At 38.3% G+C, this 10,512-nt stretch overlaps 1 pseudogene; it reads right to left on the minus strand.

Moving 5' to 3' along the window:
* Nucleotides 1-466: 466 nt before the first annotated feature.
* On the minus strand, nucleotides 467-889 carry LOC149148109 (uncharacterized protein At2g34160 pseudogene; annotated as a pseudogene).
* Between the last annotated feature and the right edge of the window lie 9,623 nt (nucleotides 890-10,512).

The following is a 10,512-nucleotide window of genomic DNA, read 5'->3' on the forward strand; positions in this document are numbered from 1 at the left end:
TAATGCTTTTATTAAAACTCAAGATAGTGCAAAGAAATAAAACAATATAAGTATAAATCTGATTGTGAATAGTTGCCAAGCTCCAACTTGGACTTCAGTGAGGCTCCAACCTCCAGAGCACCAACTCTGTTTTGCAGTGGTTCTGCACTTAGGAGCACCTAACCCAATGACTTTAGTCCTTTTCAGTTCTGAGGCTCCAACCTCTTGGGCTCCAACCCAACCTTCGTATAAATAGGTATGCTATTGCACTCTATTCAGCTGAGGTTGTCTCGCTCCTGCTTTCATGCCTCTGCTGCTTCTGCTACCTCTACAACCTTCGCTGCTTTTTCTGCCTCTTTTGCCCCCTGCTGCTTCTACTATCTCACCCTCAGGTTCTTCACCACCATAACCGCACCAACAATTCTCTGTTTCTACTATTTTATACATTCCCATGCCTTTGTCCATTCGTTTCCGCTTACATCTTCTCTTAGGCTTCCTCCTCAGTCGCTGTCGTTTCCTCTGACTTGCTTGATCTTTCAACTTCCCTCTCTTCAGCAACAATAGCCATCAAATCATTGAACTGCTTTGATTTTCCCAGTATTATTGCAACCTTTGCTTTCTGGATGGGACGACCTCCTGATTCATCTCTCATATCAATGGTAGATGTTGAGATTTTCTTTTCTACAGCTAGACCATTGTTGTTCAATATCTCAGCAATAGTAACCACTGTGGCAATGGCCATTCCTAAAGCATATAGCTCCACTTCTTCATGTTGCTGCATATACCTCTTGGCGAGGTTGACATAGAAGAAGAGCGGCTTCTTGGTATTGGAGACTTGAATCCTGTTTTTCTTGTGAACATCATTCAGATCCATGTTTCCAACTCGCTTAGTGATTTCTTCCACGACCATCGTTCCTGTGCTTTGCTCTTCAGGAAATTTTCCTCTCGTAATACCTCTGCGTTACTTCTCCGCCTCCACTGTTTTATTCCAAAAACCCACGTAATCGCGCCCATATTAGCCTCTGTCGCATTCGTAATTTCAGCCGTTGATCACCCTCATCCAACGGTTCCCGTGTCGCTACGACCTTTTGCTTTCACATTAAACCTCATGCATCTCTTCACTGTTCGATCAAACCACGCCACGATCGGACGATAGTCGCACCTTTCCTCGCCGAAACCTGCATACGCGCTAACCTGCAGGGGTGATGGTTTTCATCTTCCACATGTTGCATTTTGATGGGATCACTGGCCCTTGTACGTATACCACCGAACCTCAGTGGGCGGTGCGGGGAATACCGCTTACCGCCTACCTGTACGTCTCTTGCACATTATCGTCCACGCATCTTTCACGTGTGACGACCGTTGGATCCACTGCTCTTTGATCCGACGGCTCACATTCACCTCTCAGCTATAGCAGGATCAACACCATATCCAATTAAAGGAGCCTGAGGATAATCAGTACGTGCTGCACGTCTTGTTTCCTCCTAATAGTGTAGCATATCTTCTCTCAGCAATTCCTCGACGCATTTCTTCTCGACGCAGTTCCTCTCTTCGTAATTCCTCTCTGCGCAGTTCCTATCTGCGTAGTTCCTCTCTGCATATTTCTTCTCTCAGCAATTCCTCTCGGCGCATTTCTTCTCGACGCAATTCCTCTCTACGTAATTCCTCTCTGCGCAGTTCCTCTCTGTGCAGTTCCTCTCTGTGCAGTTCCTCTCTTAGGAGCTCCTCTCGACGTAGTTCCTCTTCTTCGGCTCTGTCTGCTCCTCTCGTCTCTATCTTCTCCTCAAATATTGCCATATTGACATCAATGATAATCTGTGTCCAACAGCGTTCTCCCACTTGTGAATCCCTTGAAGCGGGGGGGAGGGACATCACCCCCCCATGACCCCCCTGCTACACATCGTGCATTTTTTCATCTTGTGGGATAGTCATGCAAGAATATAATACATACCCAACAATGCCAACATTCAAGTAGCATACATGGGAATGCATATGATGTGGTCATGCTAGGGATGAAATAATGAAGGAAATAATAAAGAGGAAATAATGTAAGGATTTAATTAAGAAAGAAATAAGTGAGAGGTAGTAATGCTAGGGTTGAACCAAGAAAACCAAGAGGTAATAAGTGAAAATATCATGGATATGCTAGCGAAAGCAAGATGGGAGAGGAAGGGGACATTGGAGGAATGGTTGAGAATGTGATATCATAGTTGCAAGCTATAAAATGAGATTTCCACAACCAAAATCTTAGAGAGGCAACCAAAACTAAAGGGACAAGTGGAATATTCCAACTATGGATCATTTATCTCAAGTTAGACTATGCTTGAGTAACAACCTAGAGGGAACAAACCATCAATGTAGGAAAGAAAGGAAATGTGAGGCTTTCCATAGGTGTCTTGAGAAAAATGGAAAGATATGAAGAAAGGACAAAATAAGGAAAAGAGAAGCCAAGATAGATGGGAAGAGAGATTGCCTTAGTAGGTTAGGTAATGGGTGAGTTGGAAGAGAAAGGGACACTAAATTGATTGAATATTCATGTTAAGAGGGAGGTTACATTGAGTAGTATTGAAAATACAATGGAAATTAGATTAAACATCTTCAAATAAATACCATATCACTGATATTCCTTAAAGTATGATAATTCTTGGTTTAATTAGTGTCTGCCATATGGTAAGAGCACCAAATTTGAGGTTTGGATTGAATAGGAACACTGATAGAAACTTAGACATATTAGAGGATTATATAAATAAATTGTAAACTTATAAGAGCTAAAATTGCAAAGATGCAACAAGTCAACGAGAAAGATAGACTCTAGAATCGAGTTTTAAATGGTATGTTAATTTAAAACTATCATACCTTTGCTTTGGATGTCTGATTTAGGAGACTCAAAAGCCATTGGAAAGAAAAAACAATATATTTGGAAAATGATCATAACTATTTGATATCATCATTATTAATATATTGAAGTTTCAAGTTGAGGGTTTGGGTGTGACCTTAAGCAAGAATTATGGCAATACCTAAATTTACTGGAGATGAATCCAAAATTGAAATCAATCCCAAGGAATAGTTGAGGATGGTAAAGGAATCTCTTAAGACTTGTTTTGGAGAAAGTACTATTGGTGAAGCTTATGACTGGTGGGCGAGTATTGACAAGGATAATAGATAAAATGTCATATAGTTTTTCTTTGAAGACTCTTCTAAAATAATGGATTATGGATACAAAAATGAAGGTAATGAATATAATTAAATACAAGTTAAAAGATGAAAAAGTGTTGAAGAATGTAACTAGTGTAGGCCTTTATAATTATATTTGAGTCAAGATGTATTATATTTGTCAAAAGAATGAAAAATACATTTTATTATAAAATTATTTAATAGCATGGGTTTCATGCTTTATTATTTTATTTTTAGGTCAAAGCCTTCATTGTGCACTTCTAGGGTTTATGTCAAGAGTCCTTGTCCTTGTCATAATTTAATAGACCCTTCTTGGGCTTTGTATATCAAGAAAGAAAAAATATTGTGATTCAAATCGAGTCAAATAGGCCTCCTTTGTTGAAGAATCTAGGTAAATTAGGTGTAGTACGATTCTTCTTGACTTGATAACAATTTGTGAAGTCTTTTTACAATTTGACTTGTTAGCTTAATATTCTTCTTCTTTTTATTAATACTGTGTGTACTTCATCAAACTGCTACTGAAAACATCAGAACAAGAACACAAGATATTGGCTCTCTGTCAGGGCCAAATCCTCTCTTCTTTTAAGAGGAAAACCCTTCTGTAAATTTCTCTTATTGAAGCTTCTTATTGATCAATGCCAAACCCTAGACCCTTGACCAGAATATCCTCCAAGCACAATTCAAGTCCTTCCTCCTTCCTACACTTTGTTTCCCCAACACTCAATTAGAGTTTGACAACTGGCATCCCGTGGTTGGTTATCAGATGCAGTGACATGGCATGTTTTGATTGGTTTAGAATGGAGCAATGAGGAGGGGAAAAGTGGCAAGCCCGGAGGCTGCCATGTGTCCCTCCCCAAAGGTCAGATTGGTCTATCAGTGCGCAGTAAAATTTATCGCAGGTCGGTGGAGTCGAACCCGTGACCTGCACCGAACAAACACAACGTATTGCCACTACACCACAACATTGGATCTTAACCTACTATGGATATCACATGTATTTTTTGTGTAACAGTTTGAGGTTTGGGGGTTGGGAGGGAGCCAAACCATGGGCCAGTCCCCTCCATGTGAACAGTTTCAATAACCACAAGCCAACAATTAGCAGAACCGATGGCCAACATAACAGCTCACAGTTAATTCCATGACATGTGTACACTCCACGAAAACTGCAAGCCGATAGTTAGCCTAACTGCGTGGTAGTTGTGCTAATCCACATTTAAATGCTAAGTAATAATGCTTAATAATTAATTAAACTGCATTTAATTCAGCGGACTTTGGCAATTTCACCAATTTCAGAGATTCCTTCAGTTTTAGCAGGATTAACTGGAGTTCCTCCAGTTTTAGAGGAGGTTTACTAGGGAAAACAATATTGACCATAACTAGAGAAGAATTCAACCAAATTGAGATTAAGAAAAGGTGTTCCTAGCTTATTTGGGCATTCTGAGCACATTGAACCAGGTTTCAGGAGTAGTAGAGCATTGTAAACAACACTTTTTCCATTATTGAGCTAATACAGAGGCCCAAGCCATGGAAGTTGGACTAAGGAGATGTAGCCAAGGAGGGGTGAACTCCATCAAAAAACCATGTTAAGTGTTCTATTTGATGGTTTGTTGTACATTTACTTGATGTTGTTCAACACTTATTTTTCCTGCTATTTTTCTCATAAACTTAACATAAAACTTGATAAATCTACTTGTTTTCAATCACAAACACCATAAGGGAACCTATGCACATGAAGCAATTGACAAGCATTTGTTTATAAATCCGAAGTTCAAATTAGCACAAAAAAACTAACATTCAATAACAGATCATGCATCCATGGTCCATAGATCATGTTGGGTCCCCAGAGTCACACTACGTTGTGTTGTAATGGAGATCCTGTGAATGTCTTAGTGCAATATTACTTGTTGTTATTTCCTTAAGATATTCTATTTAAATACGTGTATATGGCCATCTATTGGTATCTAGTATTATTCAATGTGTTTTCATAACCCTTTGACTTTAGTGTTCTAGTTCATAGTTCTTAGCATAAGAATGGTCAAAGGTGTAGATGACTCAAAATGCATGCAAATAAGACCGTATATTTAAATTGTCCTCTTAAGTGTGTTGTGGTAAAATAACTGTGTAATTCAAGTACATATTTGTAAATGAGGTTCAAAGTTCATGCGCTTTATTTTCTCCTATAAGGTGTCACAAGAAAATAAAATGACATGAAGAATTCACAACAACCATTGAATAAAATACTTGTGTAGATGTAAATCTCGGTGCAATATAAATTTATCTATGTTAAATGCAAATGAATGAATCAAGCAACATTAATGTCACAATAACATTGAGAATTAATTCATCATTCACATTTAACATTCACCTTATGTTATTCAAAGAGAGTATCAAAATATACATGAATAAATTTTCAAATTTGGCTTAGATTTGTGTTAAATTGGAAAACTATTTGTTGACACCTAATCATGGGGATTGGGTGAACTCTTATAAATAATGTAAATAATAAATAATGGAAAATGAAGAGTCATCAGGAGGTGAAACCCAAGAGTCACTGCCTCATGTATATAACCATGAGTAATCTTAATGAATAAACAAAATTGATTTGAGGAGTTACCTCCTGGCTTGACATGGTATGAGAGGACAAGTTCGAAATTAGTTTTCTATAGTGTAACTCCTGTCATATTTCTCTTACATATTATGTCCCTCTCTTGGAGGTTGGTGGAGGTTTTGTTGCAGTATTATTGTGTTGCATTCATGCATAAGCTGTAACACATACCATTCCATTGGCCTTCCTCCTTTGCATAGTCGACCCACAGGTCCCAAGACCCACTTGGTTCGGCCCTCCGTTACACAGTCGGCTACTCTGGCATTCCTAGTATTTTTTTGGTGGTATCACTTGGTATTTTTAATGTGTTGCAGTTGTGCGTTGAATTGTATAATGTGAAGGCTACGACCGTGTCCTCTGCTGGAATTATTTGTGTGTTGTTCCTAAATGAAATTTGAATCATTTCATACATGTTGTAGTTAGTTGGGTGAGAATCAATGTTGTTTTTTAAACAATACCCCATTGAGGTTCACAAGTTTTCAAATTTCATTCGGCACCACTCAGTGAGGTTGCAGGTTTTCTATGATGCGTCATGGAAAAGAAAAGCAGCAGCTAGGGTTTCTTCTTTTCGGGGGATAATACCCTTCTTTCATCTGCTCCAAATGCCTGTTTAGATGCCCCATATTTTTTATTTGCCACTGGTAAAGCTACTGGTAATATTCTTTATATGCCCCGTCTTCTTTTTTCTACCACTGCTAAAGCTACTGGTAATACCAATGCTTCTCCTCCCATAGTTGAAATCCAACAAGTTGATCTAATGCCATATGATTCTTGAAACCCATGCCACAATGAAATGATATGCACTGAGCTTAAGACCCTCGGTCCTCCACACTACGCTTCTCGACCCTTGGTCCTTGATTGGAACAAAACCCGACCGGAACAACCCTCCCTCCCTCCTGCACAGTCGCCCCTCTATCCTCCCCTCGTCGTTGTATTAAAAACTTGGCCGACATCACTTGAATACTCCCTCATATAAATCCTGCCATATACACCCTCCCCCTTGTGAACATTGTCATATGAACCCTCCCTAAATACTCCCTCCCCCATATATCACCTCCCTTAAATAATACCCTTGTTTTAATATATCAGAGTGAATTATTTTTATCTTACACCTGAATTGATTTTTTTTTAATCTTAGGAGTGCAAATGTTTATATTGGCAACAAAGTATAATTTTTACAGTACACATATTTTAAAATTCACTCATTTACATCTATTGTTAGAGTGGTTATCAACGGGAAGGACAACTATCTTGAATGGTCTTCGAAGATCAAACACATTCTCATTTTTTATGATCGGTGGAAAGGAGTTTTTGTAGAAGAAGGAGACAATGAACCAGCAAATCCTACCTCAGACAAGGAATTCACCATTTTTGAAAACAAGAACAACAAGGCCTATGCCTTGATTGCAACATCTGTAAATGAAGAGGTGAGTTTCCATATTTCACCATTTTCAAATGATTTTGAATCCATACAAAAGTTGAAGGAACTCTATGACTCACATGTTGCGCTTGAAGTTGTCAAACTGATGATTAAATTGTTCAATCTTGAATTACAAAATGATGATCCTCTTGCTCTTGCATCAGAAGTAAAATCTATTATGCATGATATCAAAGTCACTAATGTTGAACTATAAATTCCTTTGATAGCTTTTGTCAAGTCACTTTACCCCACTTATTCAAATTATCTTCAATCATTACAAGCAAATGGAAACCTCAAAGAGATTACCTTTGACTCCCTTGTGAATAAATTTTACGAGAGAGAGAAAGATTTTGGAAAGAAGACATCTCCTCAGTATTTTGAAGAAGTTGTATGTCTTGCACATAGAGAGAAGAATTATGTTCAAGATTCTTCCAGAGGAAGAGGTGGTAAAAGAGGAGGAGGAAGAATAAATTTCAGAGGCTGGGGGGGTAGACACTCTCAAGGAGAAAAGTCTAATCTTCGTTGCATATGTTGCAATAGAGATGGATCACATGATGCATCCACATTCAAGTTGCCTTCGGATAGAATTGAGAAGGAAATAAATCAACCCAAGGTAAAACCAATGCCAAAGAAAAAGGTAAAGCACCTGAATCTGCTCACTATGTTGTGGCATATTGTAATACTGGAGTAAATGAAGAATTGTTTAATGCTTCACTTGCTTCCTAGAAAAATGATTGGTTGCTTGATTCAGGAGCAACTTGCCACATGAATTTCAGAAGATATTTTTTTGAATAATTTACTGACAGTGTTGATGGAGCAGTATACTTTGTAGACAATCAAAACTCAAGCCATCAGGGCTTGGCACAATCAGGCTCAAAATGCCTAGTCTTCCAGACTTTCTTCTGCATGATGTTTTATATCTCCCACATTTGAAGATAAACTTGTTTTCCTTGGTTCAAATCCGCTAACAAGGACACTCCATTCATATGTTTGATGGCAAGGTTGAGGTGAGAAAAGCATCAGATCACACTGCAAGTTACCTCTGCTCGTGCACAAAATTTCTCATACAATTCTCATTATAATGAAGGTACATTTCCATCAAGTCTATTATGGCATGCTAGATTTGGACACTTGAACTATGAAAACCTTCACTTGTTGAAGAAAATGGTGTTACTGGTTTGCCTACAATTCCTAGGAAACTTAAGTAATTTGATGCTTTCATTCTAGGAAAGCATAGAAAACAGTGTTTTCATGATTCACATTCCAGAGCACATAGAAAACTTGAACTCATTCACTTAGTTTTATGTGGTCCAATGCCTATTCCTTCTGCAAATAGAAATAAATATATGATGACATTTATTGATGACTACACCAGAATGTGTTGGGTTTATTTATTGAAGAACAAATATGATGCTTTTCAAGCATTCAAGAACTTTCATACATGGATTGAAAATGATGCGCAATCTCATATTGGCTCTATTCGCACTGATAATGGAAAATAATACACATCAAATGAATTTGGAAACTATCTTCGCCAACATGGGATCAAACATCAAACAATCGTGCCTTATAATCCCCAACAGAACAGAGTAGTTGAAAGAATGAATAGGATAATATGAAATATGGTATGTTCCATGATGTTTTTCAAGAATGTAAAATTGATATTTTGGTTGATGTAGTTCTATGTGTTGTATATGTAAAGAATATGTGTCCATCTAATGCTATTAGAAACAAGACTCCTTATGAAATTTGGTATGGCCACATTCATTCGGTAAAACATCTCAGGGTCTTTGGTTCCACCTATTATGCCTTGATACCAAAAGTACATAGAAACAAACTGGTGCAAGGAGTCATAAGTGTGTCTTCCTGGGGTATTCAAATAACTCCACAGAATATTGTCTCTATGATGAAGTTAATAAAAAGTTTGTTGTATCAAGAGATGTAATATTTCTTGAATCTTCCAAAGCTGATAATGTTGTTGAGAGGCAACTTGATTGCTTAGATAGATTCAGACATGAAAAATCATTTAAAGAATTTGATAATCAGATACCACATCTTGAAGGGGGGATTCCTATACTGGATCAATCTGTGTAATCTTCTTCTGAAGCACTCTCTCCCCCACATGAAACTCCAACCACTGATAATACTTTGAGTGATTTGATTGAAAAGCTTTGGAGACTCATTCTTGATTCAATACCGACTCAAGTAACTGAGCATCCTGGACCATCTCAGAAAGGTCCCCCAAAGTGGCTGACAAAGACACTTGAAGTTGTTCATCTTGATGAGGTTGGAAAGACAAGAACAAGAAATTCAACCAGGCAAAAATGGAGGTGATGTAGATGATTTTGATTCACCTGTTGATATGGATGTTTCTTATGATTATGAACTGAATCTATCTACATATTTTGAACCAATTTCCTTCAAATAAGTCACTTCGCATGATGAATGGAAAGAAGTGATGCAAAAGGAGTGTGATGCCTTGATAAACAATGGCACTTTGAAGCTGGTTGATCCTCCGTTGGGAACCAAACCAATTGACTGCAAGTGGGTCTACAAGAACAAGAATAAAGCTAATGGCTCACTTGACAAGCACAAATCCAAGCTTGTGGAAAAATGTTTTGCACAGAAGGAAGGGGTCGATTATGAGGAAAATTCACCCCCCCCCCCAAGAAAAATGGGCTACCATCTAGACACTCGATGCCCTAGCATCTCATAATGGTTGGAAATTCCATCCAATGGATGTAAAAATTTCTTTCTTGAATGGAGATCTAAAAGAGAATGTTTTTATGTCCCAACCTTAAGGATTTGTTTTGAAGGAACATGAACATAAAGTATGCAAACTTTTGAAATCCTTGTATGGCCTCAAGCAAGCACCCTCCTTCCACATCTACCCAAGCAACCGACCAGCTGGGGTAAACATGCGACGAGAGGCCACTATGATAATATTCAACCTCCTTGGTGACTTTTAGGAAATGGAATCGATGGAACATCACATACAGTCATCCAGCTTCATCCAAATAACCTTCAGGAGAAAAGTCAACCACTCAGAATCCTTATCCCTGGGTCCCACTGTTGTTTGAGAGACTTAAGGGCAGGGTAAATCTCCCTAGACACTACCCAGGAGAGTTAGTTTCAGGATTAACGCTCCCCAAACACTGCCCAGGTGCTTTATAATGCTTCCCAGACATTGCCCATGCGAGTTAGTCTCAACACTAACGCTAGCATTTCGGGATTTGAGCCACTTTTTTTGGCCCAGAGCTCGGGACACTGCCCAGAATGGATTGATCACTTAGAATTAGTAAGGATTCAAGGAAACAATGTTTCAAAAGCAATA

Source organism: Pinus tabuliformis, chromosome 9, assembly GCF_031772625.1.
Source record: "Pinus tabuliformis cultivar Carrire ecotype Pingquan chromosome 9, CPIR1, whole genome shotgun sequence".
Taxonomy (NCBI): Eukaryota; Viridiplantae; Streptophyta; class Pinopsida; order Pinales; family Pinaceae; genus Pinus; species Pinus tabuliformis.